Genomic DNA, 27026 nt, shown 5'->3' with positions numbered 1-27026 from the left:
TTCTTTTTAGATATGATAAAAATACAGGGAATAGATACAAAAAGTAAAATACCAGTGTTAATTCCATTATATGTCACTTAAGGGAATAAAATACTAAAAAGGTACATATTAAATGAATAGTGTTTGGAGAAGAATTATTAGGAATGAGAGTTTTTAATACTATGCATTTATCAAAACTGTAAAATGTTCAAAAATACTGAAGAAATCCTCACTTATTTAAGGATAAAATGAGTAAATTAGGGATAAATTAAGATTTAGAATAATTAGTTAAATAGTTAAATAAAATAAGTACATAAAAAAATTAAAATTAGATAAATTAAACTAAATTAGAAAATGTAAGATTAAGGTTTTTTTTAAGATAACTAATTTATCCTAATTTTTAACTTAAGTTAAAATAAGGTAGAGAGTTAAAATTAAAATAAGTAAAAGGAATCTTTTAGGGAAGGAGAGGAAAGGGACAAAAGGAAAATGGCAGAGGAGTTGATGGATAAAATAGAGGTGGATGAGGAAAGTGAGGACAGCGCAGATGAGAGCAATGAAGAAGAAATGGAGGAGGGTGTGGTTGTTCAATTAATCAGGAGTCTAGACCAAAGACTATTAATTCCAGTGATTGTGAATTTGATGGATGTCTCAGTCGGACTATTACTTGTATTAAAAATGGGAGCTACATTTTCCATTTTGAACACCAACGTGGCTAGAATGGACTTAACAGCTATAACATCAGACAATCATCATATAGTCCAAACGGGAGCTGGAGAGCATATGAGAATTTTCAGTAGCCATCAAATCACTATTCAAGTGGGGGAGCGAATTGTATGTGGTTGTAGATTTGGACCTAATTAGCATATTAAAGCTGATTGGCTGAGCTTGGGTGATCAAACTGTATATAAAGTCCGCAGTCAGCAGGCTGAGCTTTGTAGAGAGCTGAACTCACAGAGCTGACCACCTGAACACAGCTTGAAATCACAAGAACCTGCAACAAAGAAAGGAACTTCACAGCAGAAGAAAGACCTTCACAATATCTAAGCAGCGGTGAGCATCACTGAAGAAAAGGTGCGCTTTACACTTTGGACAACTGGGCTAACTGAGTCCCCACTTTGTGTCTGAGCCTAAAATAATCCTAGATTATCCTAGATGCCCCTAGGTTTACAGGCAAACAGGCTAATTGAGTCCCCGCTTTGTCTGCGCCTGAGGTAACTCTCCTGAGAGCTGCGTAGGTGCCTCTGGGCTTATAGGCAACCAGGCTAACTGAGTTCCCGCTCTGTGTTGGAGCTTGAGGTAACTCTCTTAGCAACCTTTGGACAGAGCAGAAGGACCTTCCCTGACGAACAGAGAGATGTTTTAAAAATTATGTAAATAAAGGCCACCGGACTCTGCATGTCAATAAAGTTGGATGCTTGTGGTCTGAGTGAGATTCTGCCTCTCTACTCATCCTGCAACCGCGTGGCCTAATGCTTGGTGGATGATAGATTGTTAAGGATTTTTAGTAGTAATATATGTGTTAAGTATTAATGTATAAGATTAATTAATGTATTAGGTATATTATTGTTAGATTAATAGTGTCAAATATATAGTGTTTAGTGTTAAGAACATAGATGTATTATTGTTACAATATTTATTTCTAGCTCTATTTTTCTTTTAATGTAACCACTCACTTATAAATAAATATTATATCTGTTTTCGAAGTATCACAGCTCGTGTATCCTATCTAGATCAGAGGGCTGTATCTGTGTCCTTTCAAGGGAAGGCAGGTTGTCTCCCTGGAAATTCCAATGGGGCGGACCACCACACCAACAGTTTTTAGGGGTAACACCTTACTCTAAATTCTCCTGGTAACACTTCCTTAGGACATCTAGGGCTTGTCTACATGGTGTAGCAAAGTGGCCTAAAGGGGTGTCATGTGTAAGGCACTCTGTGTTGCACTCTAATTTTCCCACGTAGACCCGTCTGCTAATGTGTAAAAAGGCAATTCAGTAGCTTGAAATTTTCACTCTAAGTCAGTACTGAATAAATGTCCCATACTGGGACCCTCTCTAAGTGAAATTGGAAATAAACATCCTGGCTGGTTGTGGTCATTAAAGATCCAAGGACACTTCTTGTAAGACTAGGCATGTTAACCACTTCATCTGAATAACAAACCAAACTTAGACAATTAGCTTGGCTGACCTAAATTGGCCAAACAAATTCTCACTGATGTTTCAGGACACACAATAAATATCTGTGTGTTTAGGACAAGATTGAAGCTTTCAACTCTAGAATCCCCGTACTCTGCTCGCACACATAATTTCTCCTTATATCACACAAACCAGAAAATTATATCTATGAAAATATCTGAGATGGTTTAAGTGTCCTCGTAAAATCACTGGTGACTGGGGGACAATAAATAAATTTTGCACTCAAATGTGCATACAGGATGATAACTTTTCTATACATTAATTTTCTGTATGCTTCAATTCCTGTTCAAAGGTTTACAAAATGTTTCAAAACTTCACATTGTTTTAGCAGTAATGCTTCAATTAACGAGTAAAATCCTCACCCCAGTGAAGTCAATAGCAAAACTCTGTCTTCAGAGAGGCCAGAATTCATCCCATGTTTCAAAACATGGTCTATGCTTTTAGATTTGAAGAATGTGATATTTTTAAAGTAGCATTCTCATAACAGGAGCCATGAAAAATATTAAATGTTAATCATTCCACAGTGATGAGCTTTACAACATTTGTAACTAGCAACATTTACCTTCCATGAGCACATGGCTAAGGAAGAACGCTTACATTCATAATTTTCAAATTCACAGTTAATTTTAAGTAACCAGTTACAATCATTAGATTTTGCAGAGTGTTGTGTAATGTCAGCTAATCTGCTTATGCACACTATCTGTAATTGGGCAAAACCAGGTTTTATTTCTCACTTCATAATTTCACATATTTTAAGTTCAAAAGGGACCATTATGATAACAAAGGTCCTAGACTTTCATCCAATTATTCCTGAATCTACAGTAAATCTTTAAGATCTCTAATCTTGATTTAAAGACTTCAAGCTCAGCAGTGTTAGTTAGCTGTTCCAATGGTTAAATACCCTCATTACTAAAAGTATACACCTTTATTGTGTGGAAAAATAACCATAATTATCAGCCAATTTCTAAAATTTGTAAAACATTTAAAATGTTTTAAATTATTAAAACATCTCCATTCTTCCTCCCCCAAATGGACAGTTATTGAACAGGCTATGTCCTCGAATAGACAAGAGATATCCTTATTTGCTTTCAAGGTAATCATCAATATGAAAACATTGAAAATATAAGGATAATTCAATCAGACTCAAGCATACATGTTATTTTATATACAGAATGTGTATGAAGACAAGAGCAAGCCCTGCATATAAATTAGTGATCAGCCATCCTGGTGCTTTAAAACTGAAAAAAAAATGTTATTTTTTAAATAGACAAGAGACTCAGTCTCAAACAATCTCTTTCATTTAGGAAAGTAAGTGATCACTTTCTTCTAATACAAGATTAAAACCTACTGCATCACAACCACCTCCAACAACAACGTTTGCAAAAAATATTACACTGACTATTCACGTACACTGGAGATTATTTTCTACAAGAAAATTTCACAGCAGGAATTATGAAATTGAAAGAAGCTCTGAAATCTTAATCCATTTGAAGTGGCACACTGTGTGATGCTTCTGGGAAATGAAAAGGAAGCTGTTAGAACATTGGGTCCTTCAGTTATTTTTCAGAGAATAAGAGTCTGATTTACATTCTCAATTGTATGAACATCTTCAATAGGAAGTCATTGCAAGCCTTACATATGAAACATAGGGAACTTGGCCTTTATTTAAAGGAAGAATTAAATCCCCCCATATTGTATGTTTTTTAGAAATGCTAATATATTAGTATGCACTATCTACTCTCTTTTCATATTCCAAGCACATCAAGATGAAATCTAGTTTCCTGTACAGCTTTATTAAGACGCAACTTCAGTGGAGCTACCATAGTTCCACTGCACCTGGAGGTCAGGAAGCAGAGAGAGGAGGATGTTCCTTACCTATTGCTTGCCAGAGCTGAGTTCTGTGCAGGCTCCCTATATGGGAAGGTGGAGACAGATCTGTGAATAGGACAAGGGTAGTGAAATTATCATTACTGGATCCACAAATTCTAGGTACTGGCTGCATATTCCATGTAGGGGGCATGGAGCAGAGTACACAACAGCTCCTTGGCAAAACACTGGTCCTCAGCACAAATCCTTCCTGCTCTGCTTTTGTACAAGGGAAGTGAATGCTACCCTTTGGGTTGGAGTAGAGTGAAGTGGGACTGGTAGTGTCTCTCACTCATACAATTATTAGCCAGTGGGGCTCCAATCTCGGCTGGTGCCTGTAAGCACTACCACAACCTATATACACACACAAGAATGCCTGAAATGAATAGTATCTATTCCCACTTATTCTGTGCTGTACCAAACCTTCATGTCACTTAAAAATTATACAAAGTTCAAGTAAACATTTTTTGAATAGGTAGACATTGAGGGCATCATATTTAAAGCTATAGTGAGACAAATCTCATTAGTTGTGCTACTTATTAGAGTGAAATACTGTAAATTTGTTACTCCTAATATTTTTATAAGAATACTTATTTCATTAGCACAATGGATTATAATTGAAATACCATAGCTAACTTGTTTCCTTTTGCCACTGAAACAGGCCTACACAGGTAGTTCAAAGCGTGTTTGAACTCTGCATTTCTTTATCCTGCTAAAGAGCAACCCAGCAGCAATAGCTAATGATTTTTTTTTTAAGTTACTCCACCTTGAAAGGCAGCTCCTGGACCACATGCTGCTCACTGTTATAAACCATGAAATCTGGAATAACTCTACTGAAGACACTGAAAGCCATCTCTGATGTTCATGATGTGTTGCTTCCAGGGTTAGTTTTAGATTAGATAATTACATGCTGAGTTCATTAAGGGTGCATTGTTTTTGCAATAATAAATATCAATGTAGAGACAGATTATTTTTCTAGATACGTGGGCCCTGATTCTCTACTCTGTCTGAGCTGAGCTTAGATGCACTGAAGAGAAGCAGTCGGTCACAGGGAGGCAGGGCTGACACAAGGGGGTAAAGGAGGGACAACTGTACCAGGGCCCTGAGCTCATAGGGGCTCACAAAACATCTATCAAGTCAGTGTAAATAAAGTGACTTGGTAGGGGGTTTGGCCCCAGCTAACATGATGTACCAGGGCCCCAAGTTTCTCTCAACGGACCTGCAGAGAGATGGTCATGGCTGATTCGGAGCTGACCAGCCCCACTGTGACCCAGGAGTTGCACAGAAGGAGTTCTAATGTATACCACTGGAGGATCATGCTCTGCCACACCTTTTCCCTTCCCTATCCTGTCCCATCCCACTCCCAGAACTACCCTAACATATTCCACCCTCCACCTTAGAATTCCAATTCCACCTTCGACTGGGTGGTGATGCTGGAATAGGCAGCAGAGTCGTCTTCACCACGTTTGCACCAGTAGTGAGTTCCCCACACAGATAGCTTCTCCTCTGATCAGCCCCAGCTGTTTTAAGGCTATGTGGTTCAAAGTGACTTGAGTGGACAAGAGAATCCAGTCTATATGGTCTATGTGGAAAGTTAGTTCTCAAGGGGCAGATTTTCACCACAGGTCCTGGGAAATACCCTGTGAACACAAATTAATCCAAAACTAGTCTAATGCAAAAGAGCAGGAAAAGCTTGTACAGGAGATTTTCCCTTATCTCCTGTTGTCCAAATAGTTATAATGAATTTTGGGGAGAGCACAGGGGTGAGGGGATTACTTAATTTTTCTTACTTTTTCTCAGGTTTTTTAAAACTTTTTTAAAAACACAAAAACTTGTGCTATCATGTTTTTGAGAATCATTTTCTACATAGGAGTAACTTTTATCAGTCTGCAGACTTGTGGGCAGATTAATGGCTTTCTGCTTAAACAACATTACTAACTGTAGCCATCTGCCCCAAAGCAACAATGAAGAGGAAACATGATTTTACATGTCAGGTCAAATTGTTTTCAGAATAGACAATGGCAGTGAAGAGGGCACACAAACTTCATACAATACAATCATCAAGAAAAACAGAACTAAATCCCTCCTCTCCCACACCCCAATCTTTTCTGTCGCCTAGTAGAACAATGAGAGACAGAAATGGAACTATGTTTGTATTTATGGCGCCTTCTCGTAATAAACATGCACATATCACTCCATCAAGCAACAATACACAAAGCAGCATTTTCATTATCAATATTCACATATAATACTTTGTCAAGGTCCTTGACTCTCCACCCAGTTGAGATTTTATCTCAGAAAATTCAGCTGAGCTATTTATTAGGTTCCATTGGTGCCTTCCTGAGAAGAACTGTGCTGAAGTAGAAACACTTCACGAAAAAATTAGCATTTCCATCTCCCAATCCTATGTGTCTCTTGCTTTAGTCAGGAGGCTCAAATGTTGCCTATCAGCACAGTGTTCCAAAGTCAACTGTTACTTCAGCCCTATATCCTACTCCTACACATTCGAGGCATTTTCTCTCTGGAAAGCAGAGCATCAGCCAACCTCCACTCCTGCAGTGAGTTTATTTTTTTAAAAGGTATGAAAACAATGTGGAATATTTAAGCTCTAGGAAAATTGCTAATGTACTCTTTAATGCTGTAAAGTTTTGGCCTCCCTGGTAAGGAGACTATATAGGCTACAAATTCCTACATCACAGATTCACTGTTTAGCACCTTTGTAATTTTTAATGGGGTAAATGTTTAGCATCTTTGTAATTTTTAATGGGGTAAATGTTAACAAGTCATGCCATTTTCTTTTTTGATAATGCAGGCTTACTGCTCCAGTTGTACATTCTTTATGCTCCTCCGTGGTAGATACTTGTATTCCAGAGTACACAGAGGGTGTTTCCTGATGCTTTCATCACAGCTTATGGCCACTGTCTGAAATGCTATGATCACCTATTCAAGAAGTACTTACTAATTAATTTTAGGAATATAATTATATAGCAATACTCAATGGCATATAAGGAACAAAGTGAAATACCATATAATGGTATTTGCATTCATGACTGGCATGATCTAGAGTAAAAAGCATCACAACTTCTACACAACCAAGAGGATTCCCAGGGAAGGACAGGTTTAAAACACAACTAATAAAGCTTATTCCCAAGTCAAAGCAAGTAAGGTGCCATACAGAGGGGAGACAAGGCCTGTAGATGATTAAAGTCTTATTTTCCCCCAAGATCATAGCCTTATATTTGTTAAAATATGATTATGTAAAACGGGCAAGTTGTTATAAATGGCCAGCTATGTATTTTAAAATAATTGGCGTTGTGCCTTCTTTTGCTTCTTTAAAGAAGAAATGAAAGGTTTTCTCATATTTGGTTATTCTGTTTAATTGACTTAGAAATATAAGGAAAGCTTTCGATCTTTCCAGGAGGAACTCCTGTGGATTTAGAGGATGTGTATTGCGAGCTCTTGCACCTTAATTAAAGAGGTAGGCTGTAGAATCTTTAACAAAGATGTCTACTTGTGAAAATGTCTGTTACACATTGAAATTAAATGAGTGTTATCAAAAACAAAGAAATACCAAACAGCTTAAACTGTCTACCTAAAACTCCCTTCTACTCACAGCTTCTCAGCTTTCAGTTCCTTGACTCCTGTGGTGTTATAATTTTGTAAGATCTCCGGCCACTACAGAATCTCCCAGGGAAGGCAGAACCTGAATATTATTGTTAAAGAAAAAAGCAGGGTGCTGGGGGAATGTTGCTTTCAGATCTTCAGACATCATAAAGAGGAGCAGAAGATTTCTTGTGTGGGGAGTTGTTTTGTTTTATATTGTATTGTTTTTTAGGGGTGGGGGAGGTTTTGCCTAGATATGGGATGAGAAATCTCATGGGATATTGCTTAGATATTGCTAGATATGGGATGAGGACAGTACCAAAAATTTCAAGAACACTCTCTTTCCTACTCAGCCATAGCTTATAATAGAAAACTTCAGGCTGTTGCCATCTTCTCTCAGATCATGTTCCCCTCTAAGTTTTTCTATAGTTGTTCCTATACCATAGAATTAATATTAACTTTTATAACCCTTGATGACATTTTCCTCTAGTCTTACAAGCAAGCCTTTAAACTGTTAATTGCGTTTGTTCTTATGATGCATAAAAGAGTATGCTCTTTCTTATTCTCAGGCATCTCAGCTTCACACAGTTTAAACAGTGATTGACTGCTCATTGTAAGAAACATCCCTACCCTACCCATTCATGTAATCAAATTAATCTTTACATAAATATCCATGGGATTGGTAAAGGATATTAGGAAAATGCTGGAAGATCTTTTATAAATTTCACATGCTCAGGAAGACAAACCTGATTTTGAATGTTTTTGTCATGTAGTTCAAAAGGGGCAGGTTCACAAAACTATTCTGTCTATAATGCTGAGAAACCAAAAGAAAATAGGGTAATTTTCTGACCAGGCTGGTGGTTTGGCTGCCAGTGCAAATCACAAGGTGTCTGCATTAAAAAGCAAAACTTTGAATGCTCCATCGTCATCCAATACAATAGAAGCAGGAAGCGCATTTTGCTCCTGTGTATATACTCAATGGCTGTCAGTGGAGTAAGTGTCATTTTTCTGTCTAGTTGCCATATCATCCTCATCACTGTAGTATTGAGTGCATTCCAGAAGTGCATTAAGCGACATGACTAACATCTGTCACATGTGATTCATTCCCTCTCTCATCCTCTTCCAAGGGGAAAAACTGTGTGTACAGCATCCTGTTTGGTTTTGGTAGAGTTTTTTGTGTTTTTTCTTTTAAATGTACATGCTGCTCTGTGTTTATATTAGAGAAGGTAGGTCAAAGAAGTGCACATTGAACTTGAATTGGAAGGTGTGAGGCTGTGATGGTCCTTAGTTCCTGTGGGAGTTTGTTCCAGAGCCTTCGGTCAGCCCCTGAGAAAGCTCTATGAACATTAAGGCAGCATATTGATGTTGGCCCATAGAAGGACATAAAACTGAATAAATGCTGTATCCAACTCAAAACCAATAGAGGATATGAACAGACTACCGTGATCAGAAGGGTGATGGTGGTCAGGGACTGCCTCCTAAGGGGAACGGAGTCATCCATCTGCCATCCGGACCGGGAAACTAGAGAAGTGTGCTGCTTGCCTGGAGCTAGGATTCAGGACGTGACGGAGAGACTGCCAAGACTCATCAAGCCCTCAGACGGCTACCCCTTCCTACTTCTCCACGTAGGCACCAACGACACTGCCAAGAACAATCTTGAGCCGATCACTGCGGACTATGTGGCTCTGGGAAGAAGGATAAAGGAGTTTGAAGTGCAAGTGGTGTTCTCATCAATCCTCCCTGTTGAAGGAAAAGGCCCAGGTAGGGACTATCGCATTGCGGAGGTAAATGCATGGTTACGCAAGTGGTGTCGGAGAGAGGGCTTTAGGTTCTTCGATCATGGGATATTGCTTCAGAAAGAAGGATTACTAGGAAGAGACGGGATTCACCTAACGAAGAGAGGGAAGAGTATCTTCGCAGACAGGCTAGCTAACCTAGTGAGGAGGGCTTTAAACTAGGTTCGATGGGGGACGGAGACCTAAGCCTGAAGGCAAGTGAGGAAGTGGGACACCACAAGGAAGCAGAAAGAGGAGGGGGCAACAGGGGAGGCCTCCTGATTCATACTAAAAAAGTAGGACAATCGGCTAGTTATCTCAAGTGCCTATACACAAATGCAAGAAACCTGGGAAACAAGCAGAAATTGGAAGTCCTGGCACAGTCAAGAAACTATGACATGATTGGAATAACTGAGACTTGGTGGAGTAACTCACACGACTGGAGCACTGTCATGGATGGGTATAAATTGTTCAGGAAGGACAGGCAGGGGCGAAAGGGTGGAGGAGTTGCACTGTATATAAGAGAGCACTATGATTGCTCCGAGCTCCAGTATGAAACTGGAGATAAGCCAGTTGAGAGTCTCTGGGTTAGGCTTAGAAGCAAGAACAATACGGGTGATGTCGTGGTGGGTGTCTATTATAGACCACCAGACCAGGAGGACGAGGTAGATGAGACTTTCTTCAGTCAACTAGGGAAAGTTTCTAGTTCACAGGACCTGATCCTCATGGGGGACTTCAATCACCCTGACCATCTGCTGGAGCACAAACAATCCAGGAAGCTTTTGGATAGCATTGCAGACAACTTCCTGGTGCAAGTGCTGGATCAACCAACTAGTAGCTGTGCTTCTCTGGACCTGCTGCTCACAAACAGGGAAGATTTGGTAGGGGAAGTAGAAGTGGGTGGCAACCTAGGCAGCAGTGACCATGAGATGGTCAAGTTCAGGATCCTGACAAAAGGAAGAAAGGAGAACAGCAGGATACGGACCATGGACTTCAGAAAAGCAGACTTTGACTCCCTCAGGGAGCTGATGGGCAGGATCCCCTGGAAGGCTAATATGAGGGGGAAAGGAACCCAAGAGAGCTGTCTGTATTTTAAAGAAACCTTATTGAGGGCACAGGAACAAACCATCCCGATGGTCAGAAAGAATAGCAAATATGGTAGGCATCCAGTTTGGCTTAACAAAGAAGTCTTTGGTGAGCTTAAGCACAAAAATGAAGCGTACAAGAAATGGAAACTTGGTCAGATGACTAGGGAGGATTATAAAAATACTGCTCGAACATGCAGGAATGAAATCAGGAAGGCCAAAGCACAATTAGAGTTGCAGCTAGCAAGGGACATGAAGGGGAACAAGAAGGGTTTCTACAGGTATGTTACCGATAAAAGGAAGATTAGGGAAAGTGTGGGCCCCTTACAGAATAGGGGAAGCAACCTAGTGACAGAGGATGTGGAGAAAGCTGAGGTACTCAGTGCCTTTTTTGCCTCTGTCTTCACAGACAAGGTCAGCTCCCAGACTACTGCACTGGGCGGCACAGAATGGGAAGGAGGCGAACATCCCACAGTGCTGAAGGAACAGGTCCAAGACTATTTAGAAAGATTGGACATACACAAGTCCATGGGGCCAGATGCAATGCACCCGAGGGTGCTGAGGGAATTGGCTGATGTGATTTCAGAGTCATTGGCTATTATTTTTGAAAGCTCGTGGCAACAGGGGGAGGTCCCTGAGGACTGGAAAAAAGCAAATATAGTGCCCATCTTCAAGAAAGGGAGGAAAGAGGATCCGGGGAACTACAGACCGGTCAGCCTCACCTCAATCCCTGGAAAAATCATGGAGCAGGTCCTCAAAGAATCCATTTTAAGGCACTTGGAAGAAAGGAAGGTGATCAGGAACAGTCAACACGGATTCACCAAGGGAAAGTCATGCCTGACCAACCTGATTGCTTTCTATGAAGAGGTGACTGGCTCTATGGATGTGGGGAAAGCAGTGGACGTGATATACCTTGACTTTAGCAAACCTTTTGATACAGTCTCTCACAGTACTCTTATCAGCAAGTTAAAGAAGTATGGGTTGGATGAATGGACTATAAAATAGATCGAGAACTGGCTAGAGCATAGGGCTCAACGAGTAGTGATCAATGGCTTCATGTCTAGCTGGCAACCGGTCACAAGCGGAGTGCCCCAGGGGTCGGTCCTGGGGCCGGTTTTGTTCAACATCTTCATTAATGATCTGGAGGATGGAGTAGATTGCAGCCTCAGCAAGTTTGCAGATGACACTAAGCTAGGGGGAGTGGTAGATACCCTGGAAGGTAGGGATAGGATACAGAAGGACCTAAACAAACTGGAGGATTGGGCCAAAAGAAATCTGATGAGGTTCAACAAGGACAAGTGCAGAGTCCTGCACTTAAGATGGAAGAATCCCATGCACAGCTACAGACTGGGGACCAACGAGCTAGGCAGCAGTTCTGCAGAAAAGGACCTGGGGGTAACAGTGGATAAGAAGCTGGATATGAGTCAGCAGTGTGCCCTGGCTGCCAAGAAGGCTAATAGCATATTGGGCTGCATTAGGAGGAGCATTGCCAGAAGATCACAGGAAGTGATTGTTCCCCTCTATTCGGCATTGGTGAGGCCACATTTGGAGTATTTTATCCAGTTTTGGGCCCCCCACTACAAAAAGGATGTGGACAAGTTGGAGAGAGTACAGCAGAGGGCAACAAAAATGATTAGGGGGCTGGAGCAGAAGACTTATGAGGAGAGGCTGAGGGAACTAGGCTTGTTTAGCCTGCAGAAGAGAAGAACGAGAGGGGATTTGATAGCAGCCTTTAACTATCTGAAAGGGGGTTCCAGGGAGGATGGAGCTAGGCTGTTCTCAGTGGTGGCAGATGACAGAACAAGGAGCAACAGTCTCAAGTTGCAGGGGGGAAGGTCTAGGTTGGACATTAGGAAAAAGTTTTTCACTAGGAGGGTGGTGAAGCACTGGAATGGGTTACCTAAGGAGGTGGTGGAATCTCCATCTTTACAGGTTTTTAAGCTGCGACTTGACAAAACCCTTGCTGGGATTATTTAGCTGAGGTTAGTCCTGCTTTGAGCAGGGGGGTTGGACTAGATGACCTCCTGAGGTCCCTTCTAACTTTATGATTCTATCAAGACTGAAATAAATGTTGTCTCATATTATGTGTATGCACAGTGCCTAGCACAATGGTGCCATATCCAAGATTAAAACTATATTTCTTAACATTGTCCTTTGTTTGAAAAAGCTAGGCAAGATCAACCCACACTCAGCATTGCCAACCCCAACCATTCAAAAATCATGACTCAAGCCTCCAAAAAGGAGCGGCTGAAAAATCATATTTTTTAAAAAAAAAGAATATTTGCTTCTGGTGCTTGTAGGTTACACTCTACTCCTGTTTTCAAATTTTCCTGTACAATCTTAAAGACTAGACACTGACCTTTTTTAAAATATAAACTGACCTGTAAACCACCTAATTCCAAGAGCTTGAGCTTTTAAAAAAATGCTATATCATGTGACTTGCAATAAAATGACAACACTTGGATGTTTAGCGGCCTAGGATCTGCTGAATGAATCAGAACGGAATATATCAGTTACTAGTGTTCTCAAACTAGTTAAAATTTGGAAGGGTCATGAAATACAAACCAGTAGTAGTCAGGCACAGTCCTCTGAATAATGCTGCTACGTTCATGAAATTTTCCAACCAACATGGAAAAAAATGTGATAGGAGAAATATCTACAGGCTAATATCTGTAAGTGCTCTTTTACATAGCAGCTGCTCTCTCATTCTGGCAATATTTTAAAAAATATATTCCAATTAATTTAAATTCATTTGATGCTTTCATGAATTCACCCTTCAGTGAGTCTGGAATAAAGTTTCTTTGCCTTTCCCAAGAGCCTTTGATTTCCTCTCTGCATGCAGAGACATGTGCTTAATTAAAACCTTCCATTAAGTCACCATTAGCTAGACACACAAGGCATAGTAACTTGTACTTAGACTCCCTGCCAGAAAACCAGCAGTGCTGACTCTTCCCTTAAGTTAATGAAAAGTAGTTTAAAGTATCAATGAAAAGGATGATTTATGACCATACTGTACATAAATATACAGCAGGCAACATATGGCTACCATCTGCAGTTGGTGCAATACTGTCTCAGATGTAGTTACTTGGTTGCTTCAGCACCACTCTGACTGGCTCATATTATGGAATACTTATTGGAGATACTACACTAATTACCATCTAATCTAGATCATCATAATAAAGTAAAATCACCAATCTGAGCCTTTAAAAGGTGTTAGGGAACTGCATGAAAAAATCCCATTATCAAACAACAAGATTTGTGCAGATCGCTCCTATTCAGCACTTCGAAAATTTAGCCCTATGGCCTTATACATACAAAAAAGATGCAGATGTTATTGGATGCAGATATTACAGTTACATCATGGAATTTATAAAAAAATCGGATTGTTGGGATTTTTTGTTAGGATGTAAAGATTAAAAAACAGATTAAAGACTGTAAATCTGTGGGCTGGGATTAAAAAAAGCACTTGAAGAAATGAAGTAAAAAAATAGTATTCCAAGGAGTATTGGAAAAGTGTGCAGAATACTATAAAAAATTTCATTAGAATGCATTTGCGGTGCTTTGAGGGACCTACAGAAAGCAGCAGAAAAATACCCCATGAGCAATTTTCTAGACATCCCAATAAGGAAACATTTCCTTCGGCCAAAGATGCAGTGCTGTTACTTCTACATCTGAAATAGAATAGGCAGTCATTATTCCTCTTGTGCTCGTGCCTAGAGACTGCAGCTCGATTATGGCAGGCACTGATTACCATACATGTACAGTTCATATAGGTTGGGGTGAAAGGGTTCACATTCAGATTAATATGAAACTAGAATTGTTCCAAATCAAGGCTAAGTTTAAAGTTTCACAGCACTGATCATCTCAAGAAACAGTCTCAGTAAAATTCAATGATCATGGCAGATATCTTATGGGACCAGAGATCTCAAAGATTTTGCTCTCATGAGATATTTTGAGGCCAAAATCTGACAAGAACAGTTCTAGTAAGATTGCAGCTATATCCAAAATCAGGGCTGTCCATTGGCACATTAAGGACGCAAAATACAACGCACCGAGGTCACAATTAAACATATGCTTAAATTCTTTGCTGAAGTCCATCCCTATTCAGCAAAGTATATCCCTATTCAGCTTAGGTATATGTTTAAGTGCTTTTCAGGGCAGGGATGGATTGCTGAGTCAGGGCCTGAGTACCCTCATCTCTCATTGATTTCTGCACATCTCAATTCTTACCAATTAAGCAATTTTCATCTCTCTTCCAAACTGTGCTAAGCAAAAGGAAAAATGGTGAATTTATTCTCTATTACCATAATATATGCAGATCTACATAGTATATAGTGAAAGCAGTCTCAAACGGCAAAATCCTGGCTGGGCAAAATTCCCATTCACTTTAAATGGCCCCATGATTTTAACTAAATAGCAATAGTGTGGCCAAATACATACATACGAGTTGCAACCTGGAACCTCTTTATTGTTCTATAAAAATGCCTTGTGGATATCATTGGGATCATGCAAGGAACTTGTACTTTATCATCATATTGACTTAAGCACAGCAAAGATATGTCAAAAGAAATTTTGCTTTCAGGAAGCAAAATTGTTTAGCCATTCCCTTAACCAGCTTCATGCTAATAGCAGAGGCATCTTATAAGCCCTTTTGGAACAGCTACAGAGGCTGCAACAAGCCAGATGTAGTTGATGGAGAAGCATCAGCTATACCCTGACATTTGATACTTTGTCATCATAGCGATGGATCTGACTTTACATGCAGGGAAGGGGGATTGTCTTGTCATTCTGCCAACAAAATGCCAGGGCTGTGGATGCTGGTGACATCAGAAAATGGTAGGCAAAACCAGGCTTGCAGTGGCATGTGCAGGATTTATTCACAAGTGTTTCAGACCACTTGCTTTAAAGGGTTTGGAAGAACCTTCCCGCAAAAGTCTTACAAATTAGTCACTTTTCATCAAAAAACCCTGCCTTCAAATCTAAGTGCATCTTGGTCCCAGTCTGTGTTATACAAGTTTCTGATAAATGGAGACAGTATTTTGTTTTGTAACAATATAGTTTTAAGCAATAAGACATGACATTCTTCCTTTCCTCATTCCCATCTTCATATCTCTTACCTAGACATTTTCTTTACCCCTTAGAACTGGAGTTAAGAACTGAGAGGATAGGGTATGGGGAAGTGAGAAGAATGGGAATGGGGAGAGGAAAAAAGTGGCAAAATGGAGAGGTCAGATATGGCGAAAAATGAGAAACAGTACAGGAGGGTGGGTGAATGCAAAAGACAGACAGATTTAAAAGAGACAATGTAAACAGACCTAATTCTGCCAGAATAGGACCTATTCTCACTCACTGAGAGCTTGTGCTGCCTTTGGAAGTTAGAGTCTAGAGAATCCAATCCAAATTACACACAAAAATACTAAATTAAAAGAAAGTTATTACAGTTGCAAAGCCAGGAACTCAAAGGTTAGAGAATGCCAGAATTAAGGCATTAATTAAATTAATCCTATTTCAACCTCCTGGTGCATACGCATTATGATAGTTTTTAATTATACAATCACCTACTACTTTTCCACAGGACTGCTGCTTCAATTAATGAGCATCTATTTAATATTTTGTTTTCTCCTCAGCATCACACGTCAGTGGATTTCACAGATATCTGCAGACAACAGAAAAATGGTGATACTCAGGATCTTTAGTTCCACTCCAAGCTCAGGAGAGGAGTGTTCTCTAGTGGGCATAGACTCTTCTGCACATTTCCATCAAGTATGACCCTTTCTGCCCTGTCCCATCCAACTTGTCCCTGTTCCAGTCCTGTCTCTTCCTCACCCCTTGCTCCTTGTCCTAGTCCCACACTAGTGGAATCCCCCAGGAATCACCCTTGGAACTGATATTATTTAATATTTTCACTGGTGATCCTGACACAAAGTTAGAGTGTGCTAATGAAATTTGCTGATGACACAACTTTGGGAGTCATCTTTTATACAGAGCAGGAGCAGAATATCATACAGGATGAACTGGATGATGTAGACTCCTGGAGCAAAAGAAATTGGATTAAATTTCAACAGTACAAAGTGCAAGGTCATGCATTTGGGGACACGGTTACCTACCTTTCATAACTGTTGTTCTTCGAGATATGCTGCTAATGTCCATTTCAAGTAGATGTGTGCGCACCACATGCACAGTCGTCAGAAGGTTTTTCCCTTAGCAGAACCCATTGAGTCAATGCAGGTGCCCCCTGGAGAGGTGCCTCTCTGGCACTGTATATAAGGCTGTGCCAACCCACCTCCTCTTCAGTTCCTTCTTGATGGCTGGCTCTGATAGGGGGTAAAGAGGGGTAGGTCTTGGAATGGACATGAGCAACACATCTCAAAGAGCAACAGTTACGAAAGGTAGATAAAAAACAGTTACCTGCCTTTTGTAACTATTGTTCTTCAAGATGTGTTGCTCATATCCATTCCAAGTGGGTGTGCGCATGCTGCATACGCAGTTGTCGGAAGTTTTTTTCCCCCCTCAGTGGTACCCATCGGGTCGGTGCAGGCGCCTCCTGGAGTGGCGCCCTCAAGGCGTTGTATATAGGGCCCTGCTGACCTGCTACTTCCTCAGTTCCTTCTTGCCGCTCAGCTCCAACAAGATGGGTAGACGGGTGGGTCTTGGAATGGAGATGAGCAACACATCTCGAAGAACAACAGTTACGAAAGGTAGGTAACCGTTTTTTCTTCGAGTTCTTACTCATGTCGATTTCAAGTAGGTGACTCCCAAGCTGACCCTAGGAGGAGAGGTCAGAGCTCACGAGATGGCTGACTGAAGCCCCGCTCTGCCAAGTGCTGCATCATCTCTAGCTTGTTGGGTAATGGCATAATGTGATGTGAACATGTGGATGGGAAGACCACATTGCAGCTCTACAGATCTCCTGCATGGGGATTGTGCCAAGAATGCCACTAAGGACACCTGCGCCCTGGTAAAATGCGTGGTCAGGGCATGGCTGGAACCTTAGCCAGGTCACAGCAGGTTCTGATACAAGAGGTATTCCATGACGAAATCCTCCAGGATGACAATGGCAGATCCCTTCATCCTGTCCGCCACTGCTATGAAAAGTTGATTCGACTTACAAAATGGTTTAGTTCATTCTATATAGAATGCCAATGCTCGTCCGACACCCAGTGAGTGGAGACATCACTCCCTGTTGTTAGCGTATGGTTTTGGAAAGAATACTGGCAAAAAGATTTCCTGACTTGTGTGAAAATGGGAAACCACTTTGGGAAGGAAAGCAAGGTGGGGACCTTATCCCCGTGGAACACTGTATATGGTGGGTCAGAGGTTAATGCCTTAAAGTTCTGACACCCTCCTTGCTGAGGTGATTGCAACCAGGTAGGCTACCTTCCAGGAGAGATATAAGGGATAGCAAGTTGCTAAGGGCTCAAATGGAGGCCCCATCAGTTTAGTGAGTACCAGGTTAAGATCCCAAGCCAGGATCGGGCGACGAAATGTGGGATAAAGTCTTTCTTTCTTGAGAAACCAGGACACCATAGGATTGGCAAATACTGAGTGGCCTTCTTCCCCCAGGTGGAAAGCGGAGATTGCTGCTAAGTGCACCTTTATCAACGGTGCAGCCAGCCCTAACTACTTCAAGTGCAGCAGGTAATGAAACCAATGTCCCTATGTTTGTATAGTTGTGACAGCTTTATTTCTGTATAAAGTTTAGATTATGAGGGTCAGTCTCCATGTTAGTGGAGGAGGGGTCAAAAGGTCAGCCAGGGCAGAGAGCGGTCCCAACTGTAATCAAAGTCAGATCTGCCTGGCAACACTGGTTGAGCCAATCAGAGCCTGGTAAGATCAACTAAGGTGCCGTGCGCAAAGGCTTGAGGACCGTGTGCACCACTCCTGAGGGCGGGAGATTCTAGCTACCTGATTGGTCCCTAGGACCCGCTCCGAGGCTACATAAGATCTGTACGCCTAATGGTCAGGGCTGCCCGTCTCAGAGGCAGTGTGGTGGGGTTACACGTTGAGGTTGTTTGTGGGTAGGCTCGACGGACCAGGACGAGAAGTCGCCGACTGCGGACCTGGATCCGAAGCAGACGCACATCAGTCTGAGAGTCGAACATCAACACCACAGGAGTGGTGAAGAGTAATCATGAGCGCAATAAACACAAGAACATCAGTGACTTTGGAGATTTACCAAGGGGTTTATTTGGAGGTAGTTGGGTCCGGGGTTCATCCCCAAGTGTTTCGACCCACGTGTGTTTTGTTCTGTTGTCACCTCAAATAAATTCTCCCTTCTGTTTAAGAAAGATCACTGGGTCTATCGTCTCTCGTTCTACCGATGATGGATGCGGCAGGTCAAGGCCCCTCACCCTAGTAACCTGTTAACTTGTTATCCCTAACAGTAATCCAAAATAAGGGGCAACGAAGCCTGGTTTAGGGGAGTTCCCCTCTGAGATGACAACATAGAGAATCTTTTCCATTTAGACAAACACACCACCCTAGTGGATGGCTTTCTGCTACCAAGGGGGACCTTTTGTACCTGCTGTGAGCACACTGTTTCCCTAGGGTTTAATCACGCAGCTTCCACACCATGAGGTGAAGTGATCCTAGGTTGGGATGACAGAGTTGCCTGTGGTCCCTTTGATCAAGTCTGGAACCAAAGGCAGAATGATCGGAGAGTCTATGGAAAGCTGAAGCAGGGTCATGTACCAGTGTTGTCTGGGCCAAACTGGGGCTATGAATATGACCGATGCCCCATCTCTCCTGATTTTCAGGACCACCTTGTGAATGAGGGGGAACCACAGGAAAGCATAGTACAGGAGCTGGTCCCATGGAAGGAGGAATGCATCCGTCAGGGATCCCGAACTGTGATTCAAGTAGGAGCAGAATTGATGACACTTCCTGTTGGATCACGTTGCAAAGTGGTTTACTTGGGGAAACTCCCACTTTTGGAAGATGTCCCTCACTATATCCAGCTGGTCCGCCAGCTCGTTTTGAGCACCAGGCAGGTAAGACACTTCCAGGTGCATAGATTGGGTGATGCAGAAGTTCCATACCCAGAGGGCTCCCTAGAACAGGAGAGGAACATGCTCTCCCCTGCCTATTTATATAGAACACAGCCATGGTGTTGTCGGTCATCACTGACACGACTCTTCCCTGTAGGTGAGGCTGGAAGGCTTGGCAGGTCAACCGGACTGCTCATAGCTCTCTGACATTTTAGGAAGTGATACTTCCTCTGGGGACCACAGGCCCTGAGTTCTCAATGAATTGAGATGTGCCTCCCCATCCCAGTGCCGAAGCATCCATAATTAACACCACAGATGGCTGTGGATTGGCAAATGAGACCCCTCTGCGAACCTGGGTCTAATCATCACTTGAGGAACACTTGAGATGGGAGAGAGACTATCTTCTCCAACCTGTTCCTGTTGGGCTAATAAACTAATGCCAGCCGCGACTGGAGAGGTCTGAGTCTCAACCTCGCGTGTTTGACCATGTATGTGCATGAAGCCATATGGCCTAGAAGTGTGAGGCATCCCTGAACTGTGGAGGTGGGAAACTGCCTGAAGCACCTTATTATCGAGCCCATGGCCTGAAAACGAGACTCCAGTATCAGTGTTCTGGCCTGGACTGAGTCCAGGACTGCTCCAATTAACTCTATTCTTTGTGTGGGCTCTATCGTTGATTTGCTTGTGTTCAACTGGAGACCCAGACTGACAAAGATCGACCATATTAGGGTAACATGAGCCTCCACCTACTCTTTGGAATGGCCCCTGACCAATCAATTGTCCAGGTACGAGTACACCTGAATGTGGTGCTCTCTTAGGAATGCTGCGACAACGGCCATACACTTGGTGAAGACTCTTGGAGTTGACGAGAGGCCGAACGAGAGGGCTGTGAATTGATAATGGGTGTGCCCTACTACAAATCTGAGGAATTTCTTGTGAGAAGGTATTACTGAGATGTGAAAATAGGCTTCTTTTAAGTTGAGGATGGCATACTAGTTGCCTGGATCCAGAGAGGGGATGACTGAGGCAAGGGAAACCATGCAGAATTTTAGTTTCTTTATGCATCTGTTGAGATTCCGGAAGTCGAGCATAGGCCTCAGTCCCCCTTTTGCCTTGGGGATCACAAAGCATCTGGAGTAGAGTTCCTTTCCCTTCAGGTCCAGAGGAACCTCTTCCACTGCTCTGGCGTGTAGCAGTTACTGCACTTCTTGCATGAGAAGTTGCTTATGAGAGAAGCCCTGAACAGGGACAGGGAAGGCGGGTGGGACGGTGGAGTAGAACAAAACTGGAGGAAGTATCCCATTTCTACCATGCGTAAAACCCATCTGTCCGATGTTATTCAGGTCCAGGCTCGGTAGAAATGGGATAAATGATTTAGGAAAGGAGGAGAAGGATCTAGGTACTGTCCTGAAGTGTCGCCCTCGGGCGTAGCTTCCAAAGTTCTGTTCTGGCCTGGGGGGCTGTTTAACCCGAGTAGAGACTCAGGCAGACAGTTGAGGTGTTCTACATCTGTTGTTTCTACCCCTTTTTCTTGAAACATCCTGCCTGGATTGAGAGGGGTAGAACCTCTGTTCAGACTGGGGCTTAAAATGCTTCCTCTGAGTGGAAGATGTGTGGCGCCCCAAGGATTTTAATGTCGAGTCCTTAAAACTATGGAGCTTACAGTCAGTTTGCTCCAAAAACAGGTCCTCTCCTTCAAAGGGCAAGTCCTGTATTGTGAACTGTATTTCTGGCGGAAGGCCCGACACCTGCAGCCAGGACTTTGTCTCATAGCCAGGCCCAAAGCCATAGTCCTTGTGGCTGAATCAGCTGCATCTAGCCTGTCCTGGAGCAACATCCTGGCTACTGCCTTGCCTTCCTCCACTATGGCCCTGAACCCAGTCCTGGAGTCCAGAAGCAGGTCTTTAAACTTCAACCTCGCCTCCCCACAACTTGAAGTTGTACCTGCTGAGAATCGCCTGTTGATTGGCGATACGCAGCTGGAGCCCGCCGGTGGAATAGACTTTCCTCCTGAATAAATCCAGTCTTTTGGGCTCCTATGATTTGGGCATTGAGCCCTGCTGGCCTTGTCTCTCCTTTTCATTTGCCGCCGACACTACCAGTGAACCTGGCTGCGGATGAGTAAATAGGTACTCATATCCCTTGGATGGTGCAAAGTATTTCCTCTCTATCCCCTTTGCAGTGGGGGGAATCAAGGCAGAAGTTTGCCACAAGGTTTTTGTTGTGGTCTGGATCATCTCGATCAAAGGCAAGGCTACCCTTGAGGGCCCATCAAGTGTCAGGATATCCACCACTGGATCCACTGACTCTGACCTCCTCTGCTTGCAACCCCAAGTTCTGAGCCACTCGTCTCAGTTGCTCTTGGTGAGCTCTACTGTCCATAGGGATGTGGTCCTGGTAGATAGCTTTCTGCTATGTAGGAGGACCTCCCTAACCGGTCCTGAGCAGGCAAACTCCCTGAGGGTCAGCCATGAGGCGAGGTGGAGAGATTCGACGTTGGGATGCTTCTGGCGACCATAATCCTGCGTGATTAGATCCGGCACCAACGGCAGGGTTATGGGAGCAACCACAGACAGCTCCCACAGCGTTGTGTACCAATGTTGTTGGGGCTAGGCTGGGGCTATCAATATAACAGATGCCCTTTCTTGTCTGATCTTAAGTAGGACCTTGTGTACAAGTGGGAATGGGGGAAACGCATAAAGCAAGTGGTGGTCCCATGGAAGGAGGAACGTATCTGCGACTGAGCCTGGGCTATGGTTCAGGAAGGAACAAAACTGCTGACACTTCCTGTTGAGTCAAGTCGCGAACAGATCCACTTGGGAAATCCCCCACTGTAGAAAGATGTTGTTCAGGATTTCCGGATGGATGGACTATTCACGGCTGTGAAAGGATCTGCCGAGACAGTCTACCAGCATGTTTTGGAATTCCAGGGGATAGTAGGCCTCCAGGTGTATGGAGTGAGCGACACAGAAGTCCCACAGATTGAGGGCTTCTTTGCACAGGGGAGAAAAGTGTGCGCCACCCTGTCTGTTTATATAAAACATTATTGTCATATTGTCTGTTATGACTGATATGCATCTGCGCTCTATATGAGGCAGGAAGGTTTGGCACACCCAGCAGACTGCTCTTAGCTCCTTGACATTGATGTGGAGTAGCAGGTCTGCTGGAGGACCACAGGCCTTGGTTCATGAGGGTTCCTATGTGCGCACCCCCCCATACCAGTTCCGATGCATCCGTAAGCAGCAACAGTGATGGCTGGGGCCTAGAAAAGGGGACCCCTCCACATACCCTCTGAGCATTGAGCCACCACTGAAGGGACTAGATAACCCAAAAGGGAAGTGAAGCCACCTTGTCTAATTTGTCCTTGTTTGGTTGATACGTTGATGCCAGCTGCACCTGGAGAGGTCTGAACCACAGCCTCACATGCTGTACTATGTATGTGCAGGAGGCCATTTGACCTAGAAATTTCAAGCAATTTCACACTGTTGTAGTAGGAAAGCGACTCAAGTCCCTTACGATGGACCTCATAACTTCAAAACGAGACTCCGGCAGGAGTGCCCTGGCCTGAACCAAGTCTAAGGACTGCTTCTATAAACTATCATCTGGATAGGTGATAATGTCAACTTGGGCACGTTCAACCGAAGACCCAGACTGTTAAAGGTCAACCTTATGAGTTCGATGTTGTGAACCATCCCCAGGAGCTGTGCAAAAATAAATCAGATATAGGCTCCTTGTACTATTGAGTGTGACAGAGGCAGATATAGATTTGTCCTTTACTATTATGATATCGCTTAATGTGGCATAAACGAACTCTATCTTGTTATTTTCTTGAACTAAGCTCTTTCCTGAAACGTGTACTATTGAATGTAAGAACTCTTTGTATGTGAGAGTGAGGAATGAATGCAGGGCATAAAAAGATGCTAGCCTAAACTGCTCTGACAACAGAAAGGGGAGTGAAGATGACCGACTGCCATCCTGACCCTGAGGCCGAAGAATGCATATCAATAACTCTGAAGTGCAGATAAAAGATCCTGATGTACAGAAGGATCCACCCTGGGAATAGACAAAATACAAAAATAAGAGAATAATCTAGCTTGCAATTTGCTGGTGATTAACAACCATATGGAACCTGGAGGCAGCATGACACAGCAAGGCCCATAGACTTACATGAGAGCCAGTGATTATAAAAGATGGGGTGAGAACATGGAAATTTTGGGTTCGTTCTGCAATCACCACCACCTTGGAGCATCGGATTCACAACTGACAGAGCCCCAGTTCCCTCCTCATTCCCAACCTAATTGGCCTCTAGGCTGGCTTGAGCAATGCATAAAGGACTGGTAATTAATTGTGTGTGCACGCGCGCACGCTCTTTCCAATTTTTCTTGCATTTACAATAAATGTGGCGTATTGCCTTCTCCCCTAAATTAAATCCTGCTGGTCTTTTCTTTTATAAGTATAACAACGTGTGCCTCTACTTGTTCCTTGGAATGGCCCTTGATGAGACAGTCGTCTGGATACGGAAATACCTGCACCTGTGATTTCCTGAGGAAAGCAGCCATGACTGCCAGGCACTTGGTAAAGATGCGAGGGTCTGCTGACAGTCCAAAGAGAAGGATTATAAATTGATAGTGAGCGCAGTTTACCATGAACCTGAGGAACCTTCTGTGAGATATAAATATCGAAATGTGGACGTAAGCATCCTTTAAGTCAAGGGCGGCATGCCAGTCTCCTGGATCCAAGGAGGGAATGATCATAGCCAAAGAGACCATGTGAAACTTCAGCTTCTTCATGAATCTGTTGAGGTTTTGCAGATCTGGAATGGGTCTGAGACCCCCCTTTGGCCTTTGTGATTAGGAAACATTGGGAGTAGAACCCCTTAGTTCCAGAGGAAGTTCCTCCACTGGCCCTGCTTGTAGGAGCTCTTGCACTTTCTGCAAAAGGAGTTGCTCATGAGAGGGGTCCCTGAAGGACAGTGAAGGGGGGGGATGGGAAGAAGGGAATTGGAGAGAATATTCCAGTTCTACTATGGGCAGCATCCAAGTGTCCAAGGTGATGTGAGTCCATGCCCAGTAGAAATGGGCTGTTGGGGAGATAGAGGCCAGTGTTTGCCACAGCGTCTTAATGATGGCTTGAATCATTTTGATAAGGCATAGAGCTACCCTAGAGGATCTTTCTGGTGCCAGAATGTCCACCATAGAGTCCTCTGCCTCCCACACTTCTTCTGCTTGAAGCCCCAGGTTTTTGGCCACCCTCCTAAGAAGGTCCTGGTGGGCTCTATTATCCATTGGAGGTGGCACAGCTGAAGTCCCCACTACCACCTCACGGGGAGGGTTGGGGGTGGGTGGTGATGATGTTGTCGATGGGACTAGGTCTTCCTGTCCCACTGGGTCCCATGATTTCACTGGGAGCTTGGCTCAGCACAAGGATCCCCGCCAGTACCAGTCTCCACACCGTACTCCATGCTCCCCTCAGCGCTGGGGTGGTTGTCTCTCTCGGTGCTGCGCAGAGATGGTCGGGCCATCACTAGTTGAGATTCCCTTAATGAAAGGCACTTGAATAATACCATCTGGATAAGGATCGTTGGGCCTGATGGTAACCCCAAGGGTTCTAGAAGGGCCATTGCATGGGCATATGCCACTGCGCTGGCCATGGTCCCATAATGGGGTTTTGCCCTTGCTCCTGTCTATAGCCACGCCTCTGCGATGGGAGGCATAGATTTTCACTCCTGAGCCAAATGACAGACTCAGAGCTTGAGGACCACAGCGGTGCCAAGCGGGACAAATCCAGGAAGTGGTGATGAGAGGAAGGCGACCAATGCAGTGTTATGGCCAGCTTGCCTCAAGATGGCACCACTCTTTGTTGCAGTGCGAGAGTCCTTATCTCCTACTCCTCCCTTCTGGTTGGGTACTGCCGTGCCATCATGGCTATAGGGTCCCTAGCTGCCTCAAATGTGTCTGGGAGAATGCAGAGAGGAGAATGCAGCTCTCCCATGTGGCTCTCTCTGTCAGGTGAGTCTATCAGCACTAGACTTGTAGAGCCGAAGTCGACAATACCAGACCCAGTAGGGAAGGCACCAAGTGCCCTGACATGGGTTGCACACAGGTATCACCCTTCCCTGCAGCCTTCACTTTAGGCGAACGTCCCATGTCAGTCTTTTTCCGCCTCTTGTGTGGCACTGGAGAATGAGAACAGTTCTGGGTCTTTTATGCCAGGGAGTGACAGTGACGGACGTCCTTTGAGGCCGAGCCCTTCTTTGGCACCATGGCCTCCCTTAGAGAGGCTGGGGCACTCTGCACCCAGGTGCTGGGTGCCGAGTCCAAATGGCTTGGTTGGGGACAGAGAGCTACCTCCATGAGGAAGTACTTCAATCTAACACTCCTGTCTTTTTCAGTCCTCGATCAGAGACCCATGCAGATCTTAAACTGATGGGGTTCCCTAAGGCACTTCAGAATGGATTTCTGGGGATTGCCCCTTGGCATAAGTTTGTGGGAGGTCCTGCATGGTTTGAATCCTTGGGATCAAGGCATGCCCTGGTCCTGGGGTTTTGCGTGGGAGGGAGAGCCTAGATAAAAATTAACTAACTATTTACAGGTTTTGATGAATGACTACACTAGAGGAATGCTTGCCGATGGGAGAAGGCAAGAAGCTCCAATGACTGTCAAGAGCCGTAAGAAGGAACTGAGGAGGCGGCAGCGGGTCAGCAGGGCTGAATATACAGCACCATAAAGGCACCACTCCAGGATGCACCTGCATCAACTTAATGGGTATTGCTAGGGGAAAAGCCTTCCAACAACTGTGCACGTGGTGCACACAAATCTACTTGGAATCAACATGAGCAAGCACTCAAAGGAGGACAAGAATTTCTGCTAGAAACTAGAGGGTGAACAGTTGGAAATGACAAAGGAAGAGAAAGATCTGAATGTATTAGTCAATCACAGGATGACTATGAGGCCACCAATATGATGTGGCAAGGCAAATGTGATCATACACTGTATGGTATTTCCAGTAGAAATAGGGAAATATTAATGTCATTGAACATGGCACTGACAAGACCTCACCTGGAATACTGTGTACAGTTCTGGTCATCCATGTTCAAGAAACATGCATTCAAACTGGAACCGGCTATTATGATGATCAGGATAATGGAGAGCCTATCTTACAAGAGGAGGCTAAAAGAATATGCTTCTGGAACAGCTTTTAGTAGGAGCAGTGGGGGCAAACAACATAATTAGTTTTAAGATGGAGCTAAATAAGTTTATGAAAGAATTTATATGACAGGGTTGTCTGCAATAGTAGAGGATTGGACTCAATGACCAGAAGGTCCCTTCCAGTCCTATATCCCTACATTTCATTCTCCTTGCCTACCCATTCCCAGTCTCTATTCCTCAGGCTTCTCATCACAGTCCCAGTCTTCCGGCCCTACTAGTCCTAGTCTCCCCCTCCAGGAGTGCTATTTGAGTTCCAATTTCTTCTGACTCCCAGTCTCTTTTCCTCCCTACACCTAGTCCCAGTCTCCTAAGACAGACACTCACAATG

At 43.5% G+C, this 27026-nt stretch overlaps 1 protein-coding gene and 1 long non-coding RNA gene across 5 annotated transcripts in view; both read right to left on the bottom strand.

Annotated features, from left to right (window-relative positions):
* OXR1 (oxidation resistance 1) overlaps positions 1-27026 on the bottom strand; it is a 443668-nt gene that overhangs the window by 354341 nt on the left and 62301 nt on the right. The gene's annotated exons all lie outside the window — the stretch shown is intronic.
* On the bottom strand, positions 2889-5496 carry LOC137146192 (uncharacterized). Its single transcript, XR_010917844.1, has 3 exons — positions 5436-5496; positions 4050-4085; positions 2889-3687 (listed from the first exon to the last, which is right to left on the bottom strand). It is a non-coding gene; the product is annotated as an uncharacterized lncRNA (long non-coding RNA).

The sequence above is a fragment of the Emydura macquarii genome, unplaced genomic scaffold (assembly GCF_026122565.2).
Source record: "Emydura macquarii macquarii isolate MOO-44397 ecotype Brisbane River unplaced genomic scaffold, CSIRO-AGI_Emac_v2 contig_383, whole genome shotgun sequence".
Lineage (NCBI taxonomy): Eukaryota > Metazoa > Chordata > Testudines > Chelidae > Emydura > Emydura macquarii.
This window is presented reverse-complemented; position numbering and strand designations above follow the sequence as displayed.